This window comes from Panicum hallii, chromosome 8 (genome assembly GCF_002211085.1).
Source record: "Panicum hallii strain FIL2 chromosome 8, PHallii_v3.1, whole genome shotgun sequence".
Lineage (NCBI taxonomy): Eukaryota > Viridiplantae > Streptophyta > Magnoliopsida > Poales > Poaceae > Panicum > Panicum hallii.
The window spans coordinates 41,644,137-41,655,968 of NC_038049.1; the positions used below are offsets into that span (position 1 = coordinate 41,644,137).

Genomic DNA, 11,832 nt, shown 5'->3' on the forward strand with positions numbered 1-11,832 from the left:
TAAATAACCAAGCAATCGGCCCCTCAATGCCATGCTGGGAGCATAAGTAGGGAGTCTCAAATAGAGACAACTCAGCCATCTATAAAGTGGCGCTCTCTTTAGGGCCTGTTTGGTATCCTGCCTAAGGTGCCACAGTTTGCCTAACTTTTCTGCCTAAGGTTAGCTCTTCAATTTGGACGACTAAGGTTAGGCAAGTTGTGGCGTCTTAGGCAGGATACCAAACAGGCCTAATATCCAAATAACTTGTTGTTTTGAAACAATCGTGTAGTCAATGGATTTTCATTTCGACCGTCGGTACCCTATTGAATTTAAAAACAACTTTTGAGATGGTATTGCTAGAGATTCATGTTCAATGGTGGTTTTAAGTTATTGCATTTGAATACAGCTAATGCTATTAACTTATCATTAACTATTAATTTATCGTCGACAAAGATGCTGCTTTGCAGATCATCAAAGCAGCATCTTCGTAACCATATCGATGGCTGAAACAACAATTATTCGAAAAGTGGGAGTTACCCGTCAGTATTTGCCCTACATGGATGGTGGACGGACGTGAGTTGTTGTAGTTTGCAGCTAAAAACATGGTGATTAGCACTATCAGCGGATTAAAGTGTTGATGCTAAGAGGCAAGCTTGTGGAGACATCACTGGCATAGTTGGCTTTAGTGTCTATAACCGTATAACTGTTGAAGAACTTTACACCGACTCGATCGAATCCTGCGAGTTGGGAAATGAGCATCCTTGTGCCATCTGGAACACAACTTTCTAATTGAGTTTGAGGCGAACCTAGATTAATCAATCAGTAGTCCTCTATTTTCGAAACTTAATGAATAGTCATTTTGAAGGCGTTAAGAGCGGCTTGTTTTTTTCCCCCCGCTGTTGGTTCGTGCAAAAAGGACCACGCCAACTCCCCCAGTAGTGTAGTTGGGCCCTCCTATTGGGTATTTGGCGAAGCCCAAGGCGCGGCCTGGCCCGCTAGAGAGAGCGCCCTCGCTAGCCCAGAGCCAGCAGCCAGCAGCCGAACTTGAGAAGCTTCTGGCTGGGGCTGCGCACACGTCATCGGGGCGGGCCCGGGACGGCCGCCGGCCGGACGGCGCGCGGGGCCCCGCAGACCACGTCGCCACAGGCGCCGCCCCGCCGCCACCCACGTGGGCCGCCGCACCCTGCTGCCCTCCGACGATTCACTCGGCTCTAGCTGCCACCGGCGCGCACGTGGCCGCCGCGCGCGTGCACGGATCGTGCACGCGGGCTGCACCGCGCAGTTCGTGACTCGGCTCTGCACACCATGCGTCCATACGTGTGCCGGCCGGCGGGGCGGCGGGGACGCCGAGGCGCGCCAGCTGCCATGGCGGCGTGGGCGGACGGATCTGCTCCGAGATGTCTAGGCTCGTTTTGGTTTTGGTTTCACGCCCCACCGTCGCATCTAATAACAATCTTATGTATTAAATAAAATTTATTTATAATTTTTTTTACATATGAATGCTAATTCATAAGACGAATTTAATAATTCTAATTAATTTATAATTTACTATAGTGATGCACAGTAACTATCCGCTAATCATAAATTAATATATCTTATGACCGTCCGTGCGTGCTGCGTCCCCTCGTCCCAGACGTAAAAAAAAAAAGAAAAATCGATCCGACCTGCCGGATTCGAACCAGCGACCTAAGGATTCATCTGCAACGCACTACAGTCCTCCGCTCTACCAACTGAGCTAAGGTCGGCTTGTGCTTCTCGATCCTCGTTTCCTTACTTATCGTACTTTAGCGGCCCAAACCTCCCAGAAACGGCTGCGTAGCCAGCCAGCAGGCCGCGAGATAGAACGAACATAGAACTTGGGTAGCATAGTGTGCGTAGTGCGGCCCAACCTGATCTGTTGGCAGACTGAACGCTTGGAACAGCAGCAAAAACGGCCTAACCTAGATGGACCAATCACGACGGGCTGCAAGCAAAGATCTTCGGCGAACTTGTTTAAGGTAGGAATTTTTTTAAAAAAAGGGATAAAAAAAACTAAAATTCGAAAAAGGGGTGGCCGTTGGGAAAATTTAGAGAAATGGGTGCCTTCCGCCCGCTGAACGGGCGGGACGCGTGGGGCCCGGGACATCCCGCCCACCCAGGGATGTCCCCCGAGGACCACTTCGCAAATAAATTATTTGCGAAGAGGTCCCTGGGAGGGCATCCCGCCCAACCAACGGGCGGGATGCTGTGCTGATGGGCATCCCGCCCTTTGGTGGGGCGGGAGGTCCCCCCACCGGCTATTTAAGCCCCAACCTGCCCCCCCAACCTGCCCCAAAAATGCCATTTTATCCAGCAAAAATCAGAAAAAAGAGAAAGAGAGGAGAGGAAGAGAGAAGAGGAAGCGGCGAAGCCCTGTCCACACGTCGATTTTGAGGTATATTCTCGTTCTAGCCATATAAGTACTTGAAAATAACTATAATTTAGGAAATATTTGTTAGAGTAGTTATGTTTTGAATAGTTTTAGTATTTTCATTTGTTTTTAGTATAATTTATAATTTGAATAGTTTAGAATCTGTAAAATATAATCTGAGAGTCGCTGAAATTTAGGATCGTCGTTCGTTGTGTATTAATATGTAGTATAACTAGTTTATTAATGATTGACAGATATGTCTTCCGAGAAGGGTATTTTCAGTATATATTACGGAGAAGGAAATGTGATTTATGGGCCGAATGGGGTAGATTTAAGTGAATTCAACTGTGCGGTCAGAGGAATTACCAGACCGCACGAGAGGACATTTGAATCCCTATGCAACTGGTTAATGAGGGGACTAAGGATTAATCAGGAGACACACACTGTGAGTGTTCAATGCGTCATAAATCGTACCACTCACGCTTTGATCTGGGAGCTTATGCCACTTGCAAGCAACGAGGACTGGTTAACTTATCTGTAAAATGCAAGTCATTGGCAGTGGCCACTGGTACTCCTTGTCAGTGTGCACCAAAACCCTCCTTTGATAAACATTGAAGCTGGTCCGGGGGATGAAAATATTGATGAAGAAGTCGAGGAGGCAAACATTGAGGCAGGTGGCACCGCAGCACCTCAATGCGTGGCTGATGAGGGGGAGAACATACCCTTTATTGTTGAACAGCTGCAAGACGAAGAACGTGAATTGGATGAAGCAATGAATGCCGATTCGTCTGATGATGACGATGATGTGCCTCAAGATTGGGTAAGCAGCGACTTCAGTCATCTTGTCGTAGATAACGGATGTAGCTGGCCTTCGGATTGCAGGGAGAATGAAATTATCCAGGGTGCAAGGTACCACTCAATTGAAGAGGTGAAGGAAGCTGTTAAGTGCTGGTCTCTCTCTCTTATGCGAGAGTTTAAGACAGTTGAGTGCAAATCTCGTAAGTACGATGTGGTATGTGTGAAGGATGGCTGTCCATGGCGGGTGCATGCCTACAAGGGTAAATGGAAAGATTATTGGGAATGCTCCATTGTCACTCAGCACACTTGTCATTTGCCTGGGGTGCAGAAGAGCCATCGCAACCTCACGTCGCAATACATCGCAAATGAGATGTACGGGACGATAGTACAGAACTTGTCATATGAACCAAAGTCTATTATCAGGTACATTCAGGAAAAGTACAAGTATACCATCTCATACAGTAAGGCGTGGAGTGCAAAACAAAAGGTGTTGGAGATGAGGTTTGGTACGTTCGAGGCTGCATATGATAATGTTCCTCGAATGCTGGCCGTCCTATGTCAGAGAAATCCTGGAAGCTACTATGACCTGAAAACTCTAGACAGAGGAGAAGGTCCGCCCCACATATTGCAGCGGGTCTTTTTCAGCTTGGGTCCATGCATTAACGCATTCCATCACTGACCGGGAAGAAAAGAGCCGAGGACGCATCAAAAAACATAACTGCACAGGATGAAGCAGAGGCTTTGTGCTCTTTGCCAACAGATACTGCACGTACTCGCAGAAGGTCTGGGTCAGCGGTGAAAAAATTTTCTGAATGGATTGAGAATGAACCTAAGGAGAAGTGGGCGTTACTTTATGATACCGATGGTGCAAGATACGGTATAATGACCACCAACTTCGCCGAAGTTTACAATTGGGTGCTGCGAGGTGTTCGTGGGCTTCCACTGGTTGCAATTGTTGAATTCATTATCCGCGGGTGTACCGATTACTTTCGGGAGCGGTTCAATAAAAATCAGGTATTCATGCGAGATCCAGACAGAAATTTTGGATTCAAGGTAACAGAATACATGACTAAGAAGGCAGAAAGCGCCCGGCTACACCATGTACGGCAATGTGGAACACAGGAGCTCAAGTTTGAGGTATCTCCTAAAGATAGGGCGCGACATGGCATGAGACGTCAAACTCCTGTAAAGGAGTGCATTCTCAAGTTCGATGGAACTTGTTGTTGCTCATGCATGAGGCCCAAGTTGCTGCACTTACCTTGTTCTCATGTAATGGCTGCTTGTGCAGATATTGGACATCCTGTCGATATATATGTTTCACATTACTTCAGAAAGGAGACAATTGCTAGCACCTGGCAGTATGAGATCTATGGGTTCCGTTTGGTTGGATCGTTCACTGAGACAGCGAATCCTGTTATCTATATTCCAGACCCAAGATCATCACGGGTTAAGAGAGGACGCCGTCAGTCACGGCGTATTCGTAATGATATGGATGAGTCAGAGCTCCGTCCGAGGATACAACGCTGCAGTGCATGTAATCAGATTGGACACACGTATAAACGTTGTCCAACCAATGATGCTGGCCCCAGTTGTGCTGAAGCTGGCCCTACAGGTGATGCTACAGATGGAAGACCTCCGGTTGCATCAAGAAGTGGGAGACGTCGCCGATCGAGTGCTAGTACGTCATCAGGCATCATTTAGTTGTAATTTTATTTAAACGTTGTTTGCTCATATGTAATATTTGCTGCGTTGAGATTCTATCAGACCTAGATACGTATTTGTAATATTTGCCGCATTGACTGAAGACACAATATTTGGATTCATGTATTTGTAATATTTGTAATATTCATTATCATATTATTTTATTTTAAATGGCTTCATGTATTGTACTATCGTAATATTTAGATTCTACGTTACAAACGTTATCGTTTAACTATCTTCGTACGAGTTTTAGATACCGTAATCTTCTTTGGAAAATTGAATTAAAATTTTATGTGCATACATAAGAGTATGGCGAATGAATCTTATATTTGAAAAAATTCTGAATTTCAAATAGTTTCTGAAACAAATAATCTAAGAAAAAATATAACAAAAATGGACCAGGAGCATAAGATTATAGGTTTTAGAACTTTATAGGTTTTAGAACTTTGACTATATATTAGATATTAAATAATATCACATTAGAGAATAACAATAGATTTTAATTAGAAAAGGGTTATAATTAGGTTTAGTTAACATTTCAAATTTGAAAAATTCAAGACAAAAGAAGTTAAATTTACATCAAATTTGAGTTTGAAACTTTGCACAAAGGTACCTAGAGTTTATAGAATAGTCATACCAAACTTCATAAACAACAAAGCATGAAATCCTAAAGTTATGCATAAACTTTCCTTAATCTTAGTTTTAAAATAGGAGTAAAAGTATTTTGTTTCAAACTAAACTCCATTAACAAAAGTTATAGAGTTTGAAATCTACTTTCTAACAAAACTAGTTTTGCTATTTTTGGATTTTTCTGTGAATTGTTATGAATTTTGGAAGCCAGAAAACACATACACATGAAATAACAATGCACCAGGAGGCATCCCGCCCAGTGGCCGGGCGGGAGGCATCCCGCCCAGTGGCCGGGCGGGAGGCCTCCTTCAGGGACCACTTCGCGAATGAAAAAAGTTTTCTTATTCGCGAAGAGGTCCCTGGAAATTTTTTTTGAGCATCCCGCCCAACCACTTTCCGCCCTCCCAGCGGGCGGGAGGCACCCATTTCCCTAAATTTCTCCAACTGGCACCCCTTTTTCGAATTTTGTTTTTTTTTATCCCCTTTTTAAAAAAAACTCTTTAAGGTAGCACAACCGCGGCCCAGCCGGCTGGCATGCTGGCAAGTGACTTCCTAGCTAGGCCCAACGCATCTTCGCCCCTCAGTGCTGGCTGACACTGGCCGAAGAAGCAAGCGTCCGGCCGCCGGCGGCAGCAGGATCGGTGACCGGCAACCTGGGGAGTTCAGCGAAAGCCTGAGGCCACTCGAGCAGGGAAAGCAGAGTGTCACGGTAGGAAAAATTCAGACAACCAGTACACACATGGAGATTGACTGATTTATGAGATGAGGACAGCCGCCAGTGTCCTGCTTCTTACTACTACCGGACCATTCAAATGAAAAACCGGAAGGCATGGAGTTCCTGAAGTCTTCATTATTCTTATTTCTTATGATGAGAAGCATTTGCTCGCTCGCGCTAGTTGTTGGGGCTCACGGAAGCTCCGATCTGGTCGACAACTTCGTCCCCTGCGCGCCCATGGAACCCCACCCACAATGCTGTGGTTGCACACTGAGGGTGGACCCCTTGAACCTGATCGAGCCAAAAAACAATGTGCCATCATTAACACCTCAATGCAGCAGGCGACACACTACAGGATCCTCATCGGATGCAAAAATGACGAACGGCGAACCTCTGGTCGGTGAACACCAAGCTGAAGGAAGCGTGCCAGCTCTCGCTGCTTTTGCACGCGGCGATGGCCAGGCGCTGCCGTGGCGTCAGGGCCGTCACGTATGTCCCAGCCCACGACATGCGTCATACCAAAGTGAAACGGGGAGCCCCGTGGACGGCACGACCATGTGCTCGTTGCCGCCGCCGCCGCCAGGCAGCTGGTGCGCGTACAGGTGGAAGACATGCTCCTGGTGCTGCACCTGCGACCTAAGGGGCGCAGAGGTCTGGTAGTAGGAACGGTTAGCAGCCATGGCCACGCTAGCTGACAGGATTTGTGGAACGCTTGCTTGATGATGCCTAGTAGGGTGCTTGCTTGTGTGTGTTGGCTGTGGAAAGGGGATGTAGGCAATTTCTAGACCGGCGTCTTTGGATGCATGTCGCGTCTCTAATCTGGCCTAAAGTGTGTTGCACGCAAAATCAGGCATGCATGCTTGTCGCACATGGCCGCCTACACTTGCAACTGGCCTGCATATATATGTATTTGAAAATATTGGACACGTTTAGTTGATGGCCTGGCCTGGGCTGTATATTTGAAAATACTGTATTTCAATCTCAAGTGGCACCCAATCGGATAAGATCAGTCTCAATGTATAATTTTATGGTACGGTTACTAATGCAAGACTGAGAACCAGATAATTATGAAAATCTTCTTCTCTCCTAATAATGATCCTGACGCATCAGCAAATTTGCTCATGTGACGTAACATTTAATACCCATAAAACACTTCTCGTGAAATGCACTGAGGTTGGACAAACGCGGCGCTCGACAACAGCCGGCCTGACCTGCCGTCAAATTAAGCAAAACGATGGTGCAGAATCCCGAGGTCGTAATATCAATCTGATCACATGAGCTTGCGGCGCCCTTCCCCCAAATTATCCACATGAGCAGCTAGCTAGCTAGCGCGCGCGAGAGGCGCATCGAGGCGTGGATCCGAGATGAATCACGTGCTGGCTCATCGGACCTGCGTGCGCAACTAGCATAGTATATCCCAACACACCGGTAGAGTGCGACGGTGAAAGAAGAAGGGTGGCGCCCAAATGCACCAGGAAGAAGAAGGCATGCTGCACGAGCCGGCCCAATGGCATCTTGGCCTATCAGCCCAGCAGTTGCAGTCCATCCGATTGGTTGTTAGTTATGCTACCGCTACTTGTTGTAATACTATTCAGATGAGCCTGCATAGTCTATTTTATTTACTTGTACTCCTTGCAACCCTATCATACTTGATTATTATATGAAATGTCTTGATGTGTCTTGTATGTGTACGTGTGGGAATGGATGGATAGTGAGTGGAGATACACTTTTCAGGAGTTGGTGAATAGGGCTTTTTAGCCGGGAGCAGACGAACTTAACTTGATCCTGGATCGAGGGCTTAGGGTGTATATCTTGGCACATCCTACGAAGTATCTGTGGCGGGTACAACTTGATGGTACTTGGTTGAGGTGTTGGGGTCACCCGTAATGGGTGAAGTTGCGGACCACTGCGGTGAAGACGCATATGACGAAGATGCCCGCTTCGGCAATTGAGGACCGGGTGAGAGTAACTATGATTAGTGGGAATATGTTAAGCGTGCACAACACTTACCCATTATGAGGGTGGGCCCGGTCCGGGGCTAGCAAGTGCGGTACCAAGCCGGCAGGAGGATCGAGTATCAGTACAGCGGAAGAAGGTGCTGACCTCACGTTCCCTGAGACGCAAGGGAGGCTTCACAGTCCCGGGACGACCTCTTGCAGGAGGATGCGCCCAAGACCCGGGAAAGCCGGATGGTGCCGTGGCTCCTAGTCCTATTTCTGTAGACCGGTGTTTCGTCGCTCAGTCGGCTGATTCTCGGCTGATGTCGATTCGAGTGGGTCCAGGTGTACAGCCCCTGTAGGGTGAAAACTATACGTATAGCCGCATCCTTGGTCATGGACAACCCTACTCTTCTGTTGCTTTTATTAGTTAGTGTTACTCATGATTTCTACCTCCCTCTAGATTGACTTCCTGCCAGGGGGCAGTTGAGATGCGAGGAGAGGGAGTCCTCTCATTGACTTGGTGGTATTGGAAGGTGTGCGTTGGATCGGGAGTCTGGGATGCCGGAAGGGCCCGAGTCAAAGTCGGAAGAAGTTATTTATACTTATATATGATGTTGCGCATGCATAGGAAAACCCAGCTTAATCCCTTGAACTTTGATATATCCTTAGTATAGTCCACTATAAAGTTTGCATTCGGATGGTAACGTGAACCTATCCCATACCTTGGGGATAGTCTGGTACGATGCAGGATCCGATCCGGAGTTCGACCCCAACGATGACGGTTGGTATGACTGAAGCCCGTGCTACGCTCGAGTTGCCTGTGGAGGAGATTCCAGAAGATGAAGAGCGGCCAGAGGCCTAGCTACCGTTTTCCGTTTTCTGCTTATTCGCTCTAGCCGAGAGGCTTGTAATGAATTCCGTACTACAAATCTTATGGATTTATGTAATAATTAAATCCGTGTTTGATCTTATGCGAAGTATGACTATGATATTATGGCTGGAATGAGTTATGTATGTGATAACGCTTAATCCAATGACTATCACAATGATACAGGAAGTCGGATTTCTCGATTTGGAAATCCGGTTCATGAAATTGTTGACAAGGGCCTCAACCGCCGTCATGGAGATCCCTATGGCGAGGTCTGCCATTGCTCTCTCAATCTCACTGTTCTGTTTGCTAGTGTCGTGGAAGGCTGGAAGAAGCTAGCAGTTGGTGCTGATGCTGTTGCTCAGAATTGCATTGCTCCCCAGCCAGCATCTGGGAATAGGATTACAAAGGGAGAGGATTGCAGATGAAACAGCTAGTTAGTAGATTGTTAACAAGACTTGAGGAACTTGTGAGATGGGCTTGAGGTCCTAAAAACAAACTACTAAAATTGCTAGTCTTTAATCTCCCTTAAGCTAACGGATCATATAGGAGCTAGCATGTTGTCGTGCATGGGGATATCATGAAAATACTAGTAGACCATCACCAATATCCTAATCAGGTAGAGATACCACACACTTAGGAGTTGTTGCTTGCATACACATCAGATCAGACACAATGAATAAAACCAATATTACGAATTGGTAAATTTATTTTTGGGATTTTGTCCTCCGGGACATCAAGACAACTCTTACACTTTCCTAATGAAAGTGTGTATTCGCCAAGTGAGTCATTAACAGGCTTATCTTTGGATGAACGAGCTGAGGCGAAGAATTCTCTATTATGTGTGTTCAACAGGTTGACACCTCAATGACTAAGTTGGTTTTGAGGCGCTAGAAAAGCCAGGTGCGACTAATTAAGTTGGTTTTAAGTGCTAGCGAAGCCAGTCGCAAGGATCCCCACACCGTCTCTCTTGGTCTTTCCTCTATGTTTGCTTGTGGAAGCTACTAGCAAGTACGCTCTCCGTCCTAAAAATATATTACTCTAGAAATTCGTAAACAGATTAGCACTGCTGCACTTATTTATTAAAGGTTAGCCCGATAAAGGCTCGTTGTCGCTTGGGTAATCCCCCAGAATGAACTTCTACGCTCAGCTAATTGAGGCATGCACATAGTTACGGAACCTTCATGCAGAGCTAGACACTCATCTAGCTATCTAAGGCATGAGGGAGCTGCACTGCAAGAAAACAAGTGGTCAGGTCAAAGATACTCCTTCCATCCACAGATGTAAGCATTTCTAGCATTCAAAATTTATCTGCAAATGTAAGCATTATCCACCCTCTCCCCTCTCCCTCATCGTTAATAGCAGATGTGGCTGAGAAGGTAGGCTTTATTTGTAGCTTTGTACTATTGGTCGTCATTGATTTATGGCACCCTAGTCATTTTCCTTCCTCCCCTTAGTTTCTTCTAAAAATCCTATGAATGTTTATATTTGTGGACCGAGGGAGTATCTAGTAGAAGTATCGTTACTCATCAATCAGTGCCTTTAATCTCACATATGTATTTGTCGAGATTGTGTGAAAGGATCGATTGGTCAGTGTGAATATGATCTCCAATGCTGATCCATAGAATCGTCGTAGTTGACTTTGTTTTGGGTATCCTATACTGAACTGAACTTACATAACACGGAATATCGTCATAGTATGTCGTAACATCTGTGTCATGCCATGTGAACTGGTTAGAGCACAACTTGAATATCAAGAGCTGTTCATAATCCTCAGTTTCCCCTCTAATGACTTGTAATCCCTAGTTCAAATGCTGAAAAAAGGGCGAAAATTCCAAGCAAATAAATAGCACAGATCTGGTTGAGAACCAAGTTGCCATTTCCTTGCAGTCCGATGCAACACATGCATGTTGGCTCTCCATTTCTGTTTTCTCCATGGGAACAGGTGTGATCTGTCCGCTTGCTGATGTGTGCTACGCACAAGGATGCAGGTGACTATGCCTCTACTGACTACAGGGCATCTGGAGACAGAGAAACCATCACTGAGATCAAAGAAATCCTGCGTGATTAGATAATTAGATAAGATAACAAAAAATAATTGTTAAGCATAGATTAATCGTGCGTGAAGCATATGATGCCTTGAAATAATCTTTTGAGCTGACAACTAGATTAAGATTGAGACTGGCTGGATTGGAAGATGCCCCCCCCCCCCCCCCCACCATCCGCGCCCATGTAAACTAACTGAGTCACTACCAGTGAGGTAGTGACCTCCCCATAATGATCCAAGAGGAAATCACGTGCCATCACATGGGGGTGGGGTTTAGTACTGTGCTGGTAACAATTTGCACACCGGCATTATTTAGTTGGCGCATGTGAGACTCCATGGAGATGCGCCCTCAAACGGTCATGATGAATAGTAAAAAATGGTAACCACAAGTTGAGCTATCTTTTACCCAGATTTGTTCAACCGAGCTTTTTAAAAAATTTTGATAGTTGAAGTAGTATGTGTAGCATTGCTCTTTAGAATTTCAGGATATCCCCAAATTCAAATATAATGGGTCATTTTGCGTAAAGAAAATAAAAATGCAGTTTCCTTCTTTTTTTCTTTACCCCACAGTTAGTTAACATGAACTTGGGTTCATGGAAGGTGCACACGAAATGGTTCCAGCATGCTAGCCATCCTGCAGATCTGCACATGAAGAGAACTCTGTGTGTGTGTGTGTGAGAGAGAGAGAGACTACAAGATCGGCAAGTGATCTACAACTTTTAGTTTGATGCGATCATAGCAATACTAAATGAAAAATTATGTTGA

General features: G+C 45.7%; 1 non-coding gene across 1 annotated transcript; it reads right to left on the bottom strand.

Moving 5' to 3' along the window:
* Positions 1 to 1,637: 1,637 nt before the first annotated feature.
* Positions 1,638 to 1,724, bottom strand: TRNAY-GUA. Its single transcript is given in 2 exon segments — positions 1,638 to 1,673; positions 1,688 to 1,724. It is a non-coding gene; the product is annotated as a tRNA-Tyr (tRNA).
* Positions 1,725 to 11,832: the final 10,108 nt, after the last annotated feature.